Consider the following 12,195-nt stretch of genomic DNA (forward strand, 5'->3'; position numbering starts at 1 on the left):
TGATGTTATAGAAATTACCCCAACACAATTTAATAAGGCAAAAGAGAACAATAAGGAAAAGGGCATAAAAATAGAGAAATTTGATTTCAAACCCGATGAACTTTATATGTATCGTCAACACCCGTATTTCTTAAGTTGTGACAATAACCCGGGAACCTCTAAACCACCAGGTTTTTCTAGACCAATGTGGAAAACGACGGATCGTATTAGGGGAACATCATATATCCCTAAAAACTTAGCAAAAAGAACCAAGTTCAAAAAAGAAGAAACGAGTGAGTCGGAATAAGATAGTTGTATTTGTGCGGTGTAATATATGTAATATAGTGTGCTTTTGCTTTATGATATATGTAAAAATTGCTTGTATTAATAAGTATTTTTTTTATTATGAATCTAACTCTTGTCTATTTTACAGTATAAAAACACAAAATGGATAGACAACCCAATATTTTAAGAGACCTACCCGGAGACATGATTGATGAAATCTTGTCTAGAGTTAGTCAGAATTCCTCGGCACAACTATTTAAGGCGAGATCAGTTTGTAAGACATTCGAAGAACGTTCCAAGAACTCCTTGGTTTATAAAAGGCTTTCGTTCGAAAGATGGGGGATATCACATTGGGAAATCCATAAGTTACGATGTGTTTACTTTGACGCATATATTGCGGGGAACCCAAATGCTATTTTACGCAACGGGTTAAGAAATTATTTTGACTCAATATATCCGAATATAGGACTTCGTGATTTAGAAAAAGCGGCTAACATGCAACATAAAGAAGCATGTTATGCTTACGGCTTAGTAATGTTCACTTTTCACCATAGTGAGAACAAGAACATCGGGCTACAACTATTAAATAAAAAGTTCCCACAAGTGACGGAGTCGGTAATTAGGGTAAGAAATGAGGTTTTTAGATTGTTAAGGGACTGTTGGATATTACGTAACACTCGTCCCTTTGATGACGTTACAACACGCTGTCTTATCAACGGCCATAATAGTTATGTTCCACAAGACCAAGAATGGGAAGTAGTCCTAGTAAAACCAAAATGCATGACTTGTTTCTGGACGTATGAATTACGTGTCTTTATTGCCTTTACTAAACGACTTGTGTACTAGCTAGAATTATCTTCACAACTATCTTGTATCAAAGTTATTGTGTGCTATATTTCATGCTATATGTAAAATAAGCGGTATTGTAAGTTTGTAAAATATTGTGTAAAAGTTTGAACGCGAAATATTATTATAATCAGTTTTTCATATAGAATTGTAGTAGTTGAATTGTATATTAGCTACTAAGTATGAACTTAACGGGTAGGTACTACCCGAATTTAAACTTATAAAACGCTAATATGAAGAAAAAGCTTTTATAAATGAGTTCATATTATGCTACGAGATACTATTGACTACTCTTAATATTCTGTATGATTAACTTGTTTCATTTGACTATTTGAAGGAAATGGCACCGACTACTCGATAAACCTTGAATATGAGCGAAGAGGAATTTCGTGCCTTTCTTGCTTCAAACATAGCCGCAGTACAGGATGTGCTACATACCAACAATAACCTTGGATATAGCAGTACAGGAAATCGTGTAGGATGCACCTACAAAGAATTCACTGCCTGCAAACCTTTGGAATTTGATGGAACCGAAGGACCGATCGGATTGAAACGGTGGACTGAGAAGGTCGAATCGGTGTTTGCCATAAGTAAGTGTACTGAAGAGGACAAAGTGAAGTACGCTACGCATACCTTCACAGGTTCTGCGTTAACATGGTGGAATACCTATCTAGAGCAAGTGGGACAAGATGATGCTTACGCACTACCGTGGTTAGCATTCAAGCACTTGATGAATGAGAAGTACCGTCCCAGAACCGAGGTCAATAAGCTCAAGATAGAACTTAGAGGGTTACGAACCCAAGGATTTGATATTACCACATACGAAAGACGATTCACAGAATTGTGCCTATTGTGTCCGGGAGCGTTCGAAGATGAGGAAGAGAAGATCGACGCGTTTGTGAAAGGATTACAGGAAAGAATCCAAGAAGATATAAGTTCACACGAGCCCGCCTCCATACAACAGGCATGTAGAATGGCTCACAAACAAGTGAACCAGATTGAAGAAAGAATTAAAGAACATACTGCTGAAGAGGCCAATGTGAAGCAAGTCAAAAGAAAGTGGGAGGAAAACGGTGATAAGAATCACCAATACAACAACAACAGCAATTACAACAATAATCGCAACAACTATCCCAACAATCGCAACATCAATCGCAACTACAACAAATGACCCAACAATAACAACAACAACAACAACAACAACAACAACAACTACTACTACTACTACAACAATCATCCCAACAACAATAATAACCGCAACAACAACAACAATCAGAAGCAGCTATGCCAAAGGTGTGAAAAGTATCACTCGGGGTTCTGCACCAAATTTTGCAACAAGTGTAAAAGAAATGGTCATAGCGTGGCGAAGTGTGAGGTCTACGGACCAGGGGTTAACAGAACGAAAGGAACAAATGGTGTCGGAACGAGTAATGACGGAGCAAGTAGTGTCGGAGCAAGTTATGCCAATGTAGTTTATTATAAATGTGGAAAACCGGGCCACATTATTAGAAATTGCCCGAACCAGGAGAACATGAATGGACAAGGCCATGGAAGAGCTTTCAATATTAATGCGGCAGAGGCACAGGAAGACCCGGAGCTTGTTACGGATACGTTTCTTATTGACAATAAATCTGCTTACGTTTTATTTGATTCGGGTGCGGATAGAAGCTATATGAGTAGAGATTTTTGTGCTAAATTAAGTTGTCCATTGACGCCTTTGGATAGTAAATTTTTACTCGAATTAGCAAATGGTAAATTAATTTCAGCAGATAATATATGTCGGAATCGAGAAATTAAACTGGTTAGCGAAACATTTAAGATTGACTTGATACCAGTAGAGTTAGGGAGTTTTGATGTGATAATCGGTATGGACTGGTTGAAAGAAGTGAAAGCAGAGATCGTTTGTTACAAAAATGCAATTCGCATTATACGAGAAAAAGGAAAACCCTTAATGGTGTACGGAGAAAAGGGCAACACGAAGCTTCATCTTATTAGTAATTTGAAGGCACAAAAACTAATAAGAAAAGGTTGCTATATTGTTCTAGCACACGTCAAGAAAGTACAAACTGAAGAAAAGAGCATCAATGATGTTCCCGTCGCAAAAGAATTTCCCGATGTATTTCCGAAAGAATTACCGGGATTACCCCCACATCGATCCATTGAATTTCAAATAGATCTTGTACCAGGAGCTGCACCAATAGCTCGTACTCCTTACAGACTCGCACCCAATGAAATGAAAGAACTGCAAAGCCAATTACAAGAACTTTTAGAGCGTGGTTTCATTCGACCAAGCACATCACCGTAGGGAGCTCCTGTTTTGTTTGTCAAGAAGAAAGATGGTACATTCAGGTTGTGTATCGACTACCGAGAGTTGAACAAACTTACTGTGATGACCCGTCCTAATAAAACAATTTTTAGTTTATCACACTAAATAGAAATATTTAGTTTATCACACTATGTTCGCCATATTTACATGAATAGAAATATTTGAGTTGTTCATTATCTTCAAAGAATCAAAATAGGTGATATATTTAAAACAAGGATTAAGAAATCAGTAGGTTTAAAGTAACCCAAAAGTATTTTAAATATTTTAAACATCCCAAATTGCTTTGTTATGTAAAATAACAATGAAACGGAAGCATTAACAGGTGGGTCGCACACTCGCACTAAACTATTCGAACCCTTTAATACTACCCAACTCGTCATTACATGTTACTATTAACGAGCCACTACATATTTAAGGATAAAAAAAAATGAAACTTGACAATGAAATATGCTACAAAATATATATGTTGCTTATGGTTTAGGTTTTTAACTTCTATTAAACACTTGTAAATTTTCATTTGCCAATATAAGCAATTTAAACTCTTTAAAATGTGTATCAATAATATCACTCTTTTAAAATTATATTATAATATAAAAATACAGATCTACTATCTTGAACTCTACCAAATCAAGTTCAAGAAATTATATTTCGACTAAAACTGCTCATTTGTTATCCTCGTGCATACAATTCACGTTGACCATTTTCAATATTTACATTGTAGCTCAATCTATTTCATGTGAATAAATAAGAGGCCACATCTCTTAAACTTAGATTTCAATTTGTAAAAAAAAAAATTTAATTAAAAGACCCCAACTTCCCAATATTGTATATGAAAACCGATCGCTTTAACGGTTGGTTTTAGTTGCTTTCGATTAGTTTCGATTGGAAAGAAAAAAAATGAAAACCGTGTAATTAATCAAGCCTACAAACATTATAATATTCGATTTTTTTTTTTTTAGATTTACCTTTCAAATGAAATCGAGTTATACCGAAACATGATCCGAAAAGTATTTGCTCCGTTTGAGTTTTATCGCCAATCTAATTTGTTTGTGGTATGTGGGGATTAGTATTTAAGTGAAATGAAATGGTGAATAAATAAAATAGTTTGACTCTTAACATTATTTGTTTTCGGTATATAAAAGAAACTGATTGGGAATATGATACCGTAATTTGCGGAATCTTGGTTTATCTTTATTATACTACCCATGCCAAGTTTTGAGTCACATATTCATGTATGTAATATTATTTAGGTATATAATCCGAAAAAATAAAAGTCACCAGGATAATTAATTTTTGTAAAGGAGTTTTCTTTTGTCATTGACCTCCACGTGATATTTTCATTATATTTAGCTTTTGCCTTTATCAAAGTTGCAAAAATATGTCGATAAATTTCTTTTGTCCATATGTCGATAAATTTGTCCAAGTTGCAAAAATAAACACTTTAATACTAAAATTGACAACTTTTAAATGAAACAAGAATCTTTATGGTTAAAGGAGTGGGGTAACGTGGGTATATAAAAAAAAACAAAGAGAAAAAAATAATTTTGTGACATATTCTTATATAAATGAACCTAGTGGCGGATAAAAAGGTTTCAGAAAAAAATTCCAAAATTTTACATTAACTATATTTATTTATTTTGGTCATTATGGTATAAAATTCAGTCATTAATTTAATAAATAAAAATTACATCAACTGTCCCTCTCATTTAAGGGTAAAATATAAAAAGTGTTAAAATAAATTAATTAGATCCTAAATATACTTTTAATAAGCATACAACTTATATAACTCATTTTCGTATCACCGTTTATTTTAAAATTACATAAGTTTGAATTTAACCTGCTTAATATCAATCGAAACATCAAACGAGTATTACATTCACTTAATAATTATTTTTAATATATTTTATTTATATAAAGAGATATATTTTAAATAAAAATTATTATAATATCCCATTTTTATTTTATTAATTTTTAATAACAACAACATATAATACTTCAAATTATATTTCGAATTATTATTTATATATACATACCCATATATCTATTTATAATTAATTGTTCGTGAATCGTCGAGAGCAGTCGAAGGTCAAATGAATATATTAAACACAGTTCAAAGGTTTTAAGATTTCAACATTACAGACTCTGCTTATCGTGCCGGAAACATATAAAGATTAAGTTTAAATTTGATCGAAAATTTCTGGGTCATCACAGTACCTACCCGTTAATGAAATTTCGTCCCGAAATTTGATTGGGATGGTCATGGTTGACAATAAGTATGTTTTTATGACGAATTTGAGTTGTTGAATAGAATTTTATCAACATCGAATAACACGGATAAAATAATTCGATTACTCGAATAATATGAATGAAGCTATCACTAAATAGTGAATTAGAGAATTAAAGTTTGTCATAACTTTTGACGTTGTCTCGATTGAATTCCGGAATTCAAGGGTTTTAAAAGAAAATCTTTGAAATCTATAGGATTTGATTCTTCGGGATTTATGGAAAATTAGGATCCTCTTTAATTTAATGCGATTATCTGTCTCGATTGCTTTGTCTGGTATCTTCTCTATAAATGAACTTCTTTCGTTCCATTATTTTCACTACTCCAATTCTTTTCACCACTCCAATTCTTTCTTTCTCGATCCATACTTTCAAATGATTGTGAAAATGCTTAATCCAGTTCTGATCCTTGTCCTCATCCTTACTATCGCAACATTCATTCTCCTTTTCCAACTTCCACCAGAGGAATCTACTTTCTTCTACTTCGCCTTTGGGGTTATAGTGTTTTTAATTCTCCCGTGTCTTTATGTTGCGATAAACATTGACATGCACGGTTTGTAATTTATGCGTTGTTATCGGGCTTTATATTTTCCCTTATATTTCGAAGCTCCATGCTTTTGTTTTCTCTTCCCGACTCCAAGTCAAGCGAATAATGGTCCAGAATTTGTAGATATGGAGTTTCGAATGAATATAATGTTCTAAGCAGGAAGGAACGTGATAGCACGATTTGATTTTCAAATTTATCAACATCACGGAAGATAGAACCATCAAGAATACATTTTTCTTTATATGTTCAGAAGTTAAGTAGAATGAAAGAGTTATGTAACATGGCACATGATAAAGGTATGATCTGTGATCCTTTATCACGTTTCATTAGAAACTCAGCATGACTTACTGTAATATAATCACGTTGGCCAAACGTCATTATATTATACTAATTCATGCTTCAATTCCCAACACTTCTCCATAATTCATTCATAATTTATACTTAAATTTATAGAAGTTTCCAATATAATGGAATACAGAAAACACGAAGAGGTAGTAAATTTCGAACAAGAATATTTATGAAAATATCCTCAGAAATATCGAAGGTATTTATGATGATATTTTGGAATTTCTAAGTTCGAAGGTTAATGAAAAAAAAAAATTTGGCAAGATTTTAACATGACTTCGGAGCAAGATATTCTCTAAAGATTTCATTGGATCCAGAATTACCTGGATTCTTTGAGTATAGGGTTTGGTCCTTGTATTTGTCCTTGGTCTCCTTCGTGGTTAGCTCAATCCATTTTCCAGTTCCAACGTTTCTGAGCTTTTCCAACATACTATTCTTTATCATCAAACTTCTGACGAATATGGTCATTTATGGTTGCCTACAGTTTCTGCTGCTTCATTCAGCTTTTTCAAAGTTCAATGTATTGATTTGTAGGTTGGGTGCCTTTTCAAAATTTCAGAATTGAAGATCGTAATTCTAGGAGATAATTGTTATATGTATACATATAACTATTGATGTAGAAATGCTACGAGATTCGAAATACAGATCGCTGATTCTCGGTAATTGGTATGGCAATTAATGTTACAGGGTATAGATGAATACACGATGGGGTTTTAATGAATATAATGATTTTTCGGAAAGTTCAAAATTCATTGAAGTTGCTGGTAATTTTACTGCTAATGTGGTGGAATATAAATGGTTCTCCGGTAACGATGACGACAGGCAACTTATATATCGAGGTTATAATAAGGCTAATTCGAATGGAAGTCGAAGTTGATTTGTTGAAGCTGTGATAAAATTAGCTAATTTGAAAAAGAGTTGCAATGTTATTTTCGGTAATAACAATGCCAAAGGAGCTAACACAGACACGTGTTAAACATTTACACAGGTTCCGAGTGTTTTCAGGTGCATAACTATATGCATCAATCTTTTCTTCCGTAGATGGAGTGCGGTTGTTTCATCCTATCGATTGAAGTGTTTTCAAGAATTATGAAAGGTTTAAATCGCAGATTGTAATCGTCAAGATACAAATGAGGTTTAAGACGAAATCAAGTGGCAACTTGAAGAATTGTTTAGTTTCATATGTTATAATCAATATTTTAATTTATTTTAATTGTCCAATGTCGGCAGTCCACAGTTGATAATCCACAGTTGACAGTCCAATATTTCATATATAGCTTAATATATAATATTCGAATTAATTAATACATATCGTGACGCGTGTACATGTCTCAGACTCGATCACAACTCAAAGTATATATATTATTTGAGAATCAACCTCAACCCTGTATAGAGAACTCGATCATTACTGCATATAGAGTGTCTATGGTGATTCCAAATAATATATATAGATGCGTCAATATGATATGTCAAAACCTTGTATACGTGTCCCGATATTTAAAGTACGTAAAATAAATAACAGAAATTAAATGACGATAAATTAAATGCGTAAAGTAAATAACAGAAATTAAATGACGATAAATTAAATGCGTAAAGTAAATAACAGAAACTAAATGATGATAAATAAAATTACGATAATTAAATTGCGATAAATAAACTGCGATAAGTAAAATGTAATCAGTTAGCTAGGAACAGTTAGCTAGGAACAGTTAGCGTGGATTCTTAACAAAATTCCTCATAGTTAATTTGTTTGTTTCTAACAAATTTTATTTTGTCAAATGTTTTTCTTCATTATGCCACTTGTTGGATTCTGATAAATCAAAATCCAAATATGAAATTGGATGAATATGGTTATTCTGTGGTGAACGGATTTGTATATCGGTGGATGTAAGTAGGATAGTAAACGACTTTTGAATCAGCTTCGAAGAATGTACAGTGTAACTTATTAATGTGAAATCTGAATATTCCTCGGGTATTACCTACCCGTTAAAATATTTTCACAATTAACACTTTGTACGAAAGAATTTTTAATTACAATCTTTATGAAAACATATATACATATATATTTCTTCGGATGTAATCATGGATTCATTGAGTTAATATGATATTAAACTCATTTGGTTTATCGTTAGAACTAGAATACATAATCTCTAAAACATTTAGAGATTACTTAATCGTCATGAAGAACGAAGATAATCGATGTAGAACGCTACGTAGAACGATGATTATACCCGAGGTACAGAATGAGATGTTGAGGCATGGATTGTTGATGGTACTGGTGCTGTTATTGATGGTATTGTTAGTGCCGGTGATGTTGCTGAAGCTGGTACATTTTGCACCATGTTCTCCAAATTGATTATTCGAGCGTGAAGTTCGTTGATTTCTTCTATTATTCAGGGATGATTGTCGGTTCGGATGAGCGGATGAATGAGGTTTAGAATCTGAGATAGTATATGATCGTGATGAGATACTCTGGAAATGAGAGAGAATATGGTGTCTCGAACAGGTTCGCCGGTAAACGCTTCAGGTTCATTGTCAAGAGGGGAATTCGGTTGGTGGAAGGGATCGCCTTCTTCGCGTCTCCATTGATTAAGTCGACTACGAATGCATCAGATGAATTGGGGATGGCTGTTTGATTGATTCATTCGGGTGACACCGCTTTCGGAGCTTAGGTGAATATCCATGTCGGAATAGCTGTCGGAATAACTATCGGAATAGCTATCGAAATCTGAGGGACTCGAACTGGTTGAGGGATTCATCTCGTACAATCAGATGAAGGATTTTCGATAAGAATTAGATTGTAGAATGTAGATTAGTACCCTGCAATACATAATTTATATATGCATATATAATACTAAAATCCCATCAGTTACGGAGGAATCTACGGAATATGTCAGGCAAAGTTACAGTAACAGATACGCTAAGATATGAAGTAGCAGATACGCTAAGATATGAATTTTGTCTATACACTATTCATGCAGTCAATGCAGTAAAACGTGTCTAGACTAAGAATGATAAGCAAGTGATTCTCTAAGAATGATAAGCAGGTAATTTTCGACACGAAATGATAAGCAAAACTTTTGACATACAGACACGGTCGAAGTCCAGACTCACTAATACATCTAAACAACTATCAGTTAGACACACTAATGTAAGACCTAGTTCGCTAAGACCTCCGCTCTGATACCACCTGTGAAGACCCGTCCTTATCTACCTGGACGAAGTCATCAACATTTGGTCCCATTGCGATGATCGACTCCAAGTAATGTCCTTAAATTGAACAAATGCACAGCGAAAGACTTAATTCGTACCTGAGAATAAACATGCTTTAAAGTGTCAATCAAAAAGTTGGTGAGTTTTATTTGCTCCCTTTTTAATTGCTTTTGCAATATATATTTTTGGGCTGAGAATACATGCGCTGCTTTTATAAATGTTTACGAGATAGACACAAGTACTTAAAATATATTCTACGTTGAGTTGTACCACTGGCATACTTCCATGTAGCTTGGTAAATACCATTTACATGCGGTATTGTAAACGCGAATCCTGTTGATTGATCTATCGGGCCTGACAACCCCAACCGGACTGGACGACCAGTATTCAACGGTTGCACAGTACTTCGTTTCGGTGACTATACTTGGTACGGTGTAGTGAGATTTCATAATAAAGGGAATATGCGACGTGATTAAATGTTAAGTATGGTTACCAAGTGCTCAACCACTTAGAATGCTTTACATACACTTGCGAGTGTATTATGTTTATGATTATGAAATCTTGTGGTCTATTAAAATATTGAAATGATTGTTATGATAAACCTATGAACTCACCAACCTTTTGGTTGACACTTTAAAGCATGTTTATTCTCAGGTACGAATTAAGTCTTCCGCTGTGCATTTGTTCAATTTAAGGACATTACTTGGAGTCGATCATCGCAATGGGACCAAATGTTGATGACTTCGTCCAGGTGGATAAGGATGGGTCTTTACACTTACCACCAAGAACCGCTACCCACTACCGAGAATCGACGACTTATTTGATCAACTACAAGGCTCGTCTGTTTATTCAAAGATTGACTTACGTTCTGGGTATCATCAAATGCGGGTGAAAGAAGATGATATTCCAAAGACTGCTTTCAGAACACGTTACGATCATTACGAGTTTATGGTCATGCCGTTTGGTTTAACTAATGCACCAGCTGTGTTCATGGACCTTATGAGCCGAGTGTGTGGACCATACCTTGACAAGTTTGTCATTGTTTTCATTAATGACATACTTATTTACTCAAAGAATGACCAAGAACACGGTGAACATTTGAGAAAGGTGTTAGAAGTATTGAGGAAGGAAGAATTGTACGCTAAGTTTTCAAAGTGTGCATTTTGGTTGGAAGAAGTTCAATTCCTCGGTCACATAGTGAACAAAGAAGGTATTAAGGTGGATCCAGCAAAGATAGAAACTGTTGAAAAGTGAGAAACTCCGAAAACTCCGAAACACATACGGCAGTTTTTAGGACTAGCTGGTTACTACAGAAGGTTCATCCAAGACTTTTCCAGAATAGCAAAACCCTTGACTGCATTAACGCATAAAGGGAAGAAATTTGAATGGAAGGATGAACAAGAGAAAGCGTTTCAGTTATTGAAGAAAAAGCTAACTACGGCACCTATATTGTCATTGCCTGAAGGGAATGATGATTTTGTGATTTATTGTGACGCATCAAAGCAAGGTCTCGGTTGTGTATTAATGCAACGAACGAAGGTGATTGCTTATGCGTCTAGACAATTGAAGATTCACGAACAAAATTATACGACACATGATTTGGAATTAGACGCGGTTGTTTTTGCATTAAAGACTTGGAGGCACTACTTATATGGGGTCAAAAGTATTATATATACCGACCACAAAAGTCTTCAACACATATTTAATCAGAAACAACTGAATATGAGGCAGCGTAGGTGGATTGAATTGTTGAATGATTACGACTTTGAGATTCGTTACCACCCGGGGAAGGCAAATGTGGTAGTCGACGCCTTGAGCAGGAAGGACAGAGAACCCATTCGAGTAAAATCTATGAATATAATGATTCACAATAACCTTACTACTCAAATAAAGGAGGCGCAACAAGGAGTTTTAAAAGAGGGAAATTTAAAGGATGAAATACCCAAAGGATCGGAGAAGCATCTTAATATTCAGGAAGACGGAACTCGGTATAGGGCTAAAAGGATTTGGGTACCAAAATTTGGAGATATGAGAGAAATGGTACTTAGAGAAGCTCATAAAACCAAATACTCAATACATCCTGGAACGGGGAAGATGTACAAGGATCTCAAGAAACATTTTTGGTGGCCGGGTATGAAAGCCGATGTTGCTAAATATGTAGGAGAATGTTTGACGTGTTCTAAGGTCAAAGCTGAGCATCAGAAACCATCAGGTCTACTTCAACAACCCGAAATCCCAGAATGGAAATGGGAAAACATTACCATGGATTTCATCACTAAATTACCAAGGACTGCAAGTGGTTTTGATACTATTTGGGTAATAGTTGATCGTCTCACCAAATCAGCACACTTCCTGCCAATAAGAGAAGATG

The sequence above is a fragment of the Rutidosis leptorrhynchoides genome, chromosome 6 (assembly GCF_046630445.1).
Source record: "Rutidosis leptorrhynchoides isolate AG116_Rl617_1_P2 chromosome 6, CSIRO_AGI_Rlap_v1, whole genome shotgun sequence".
Lineage (NCBI taxonomy): Eukaryota > Viridiplantae > Streptophyta > Magnoliopsida > Asterales > Asteraceae > Rutidosis > Rutidosis leptorrhynchoides.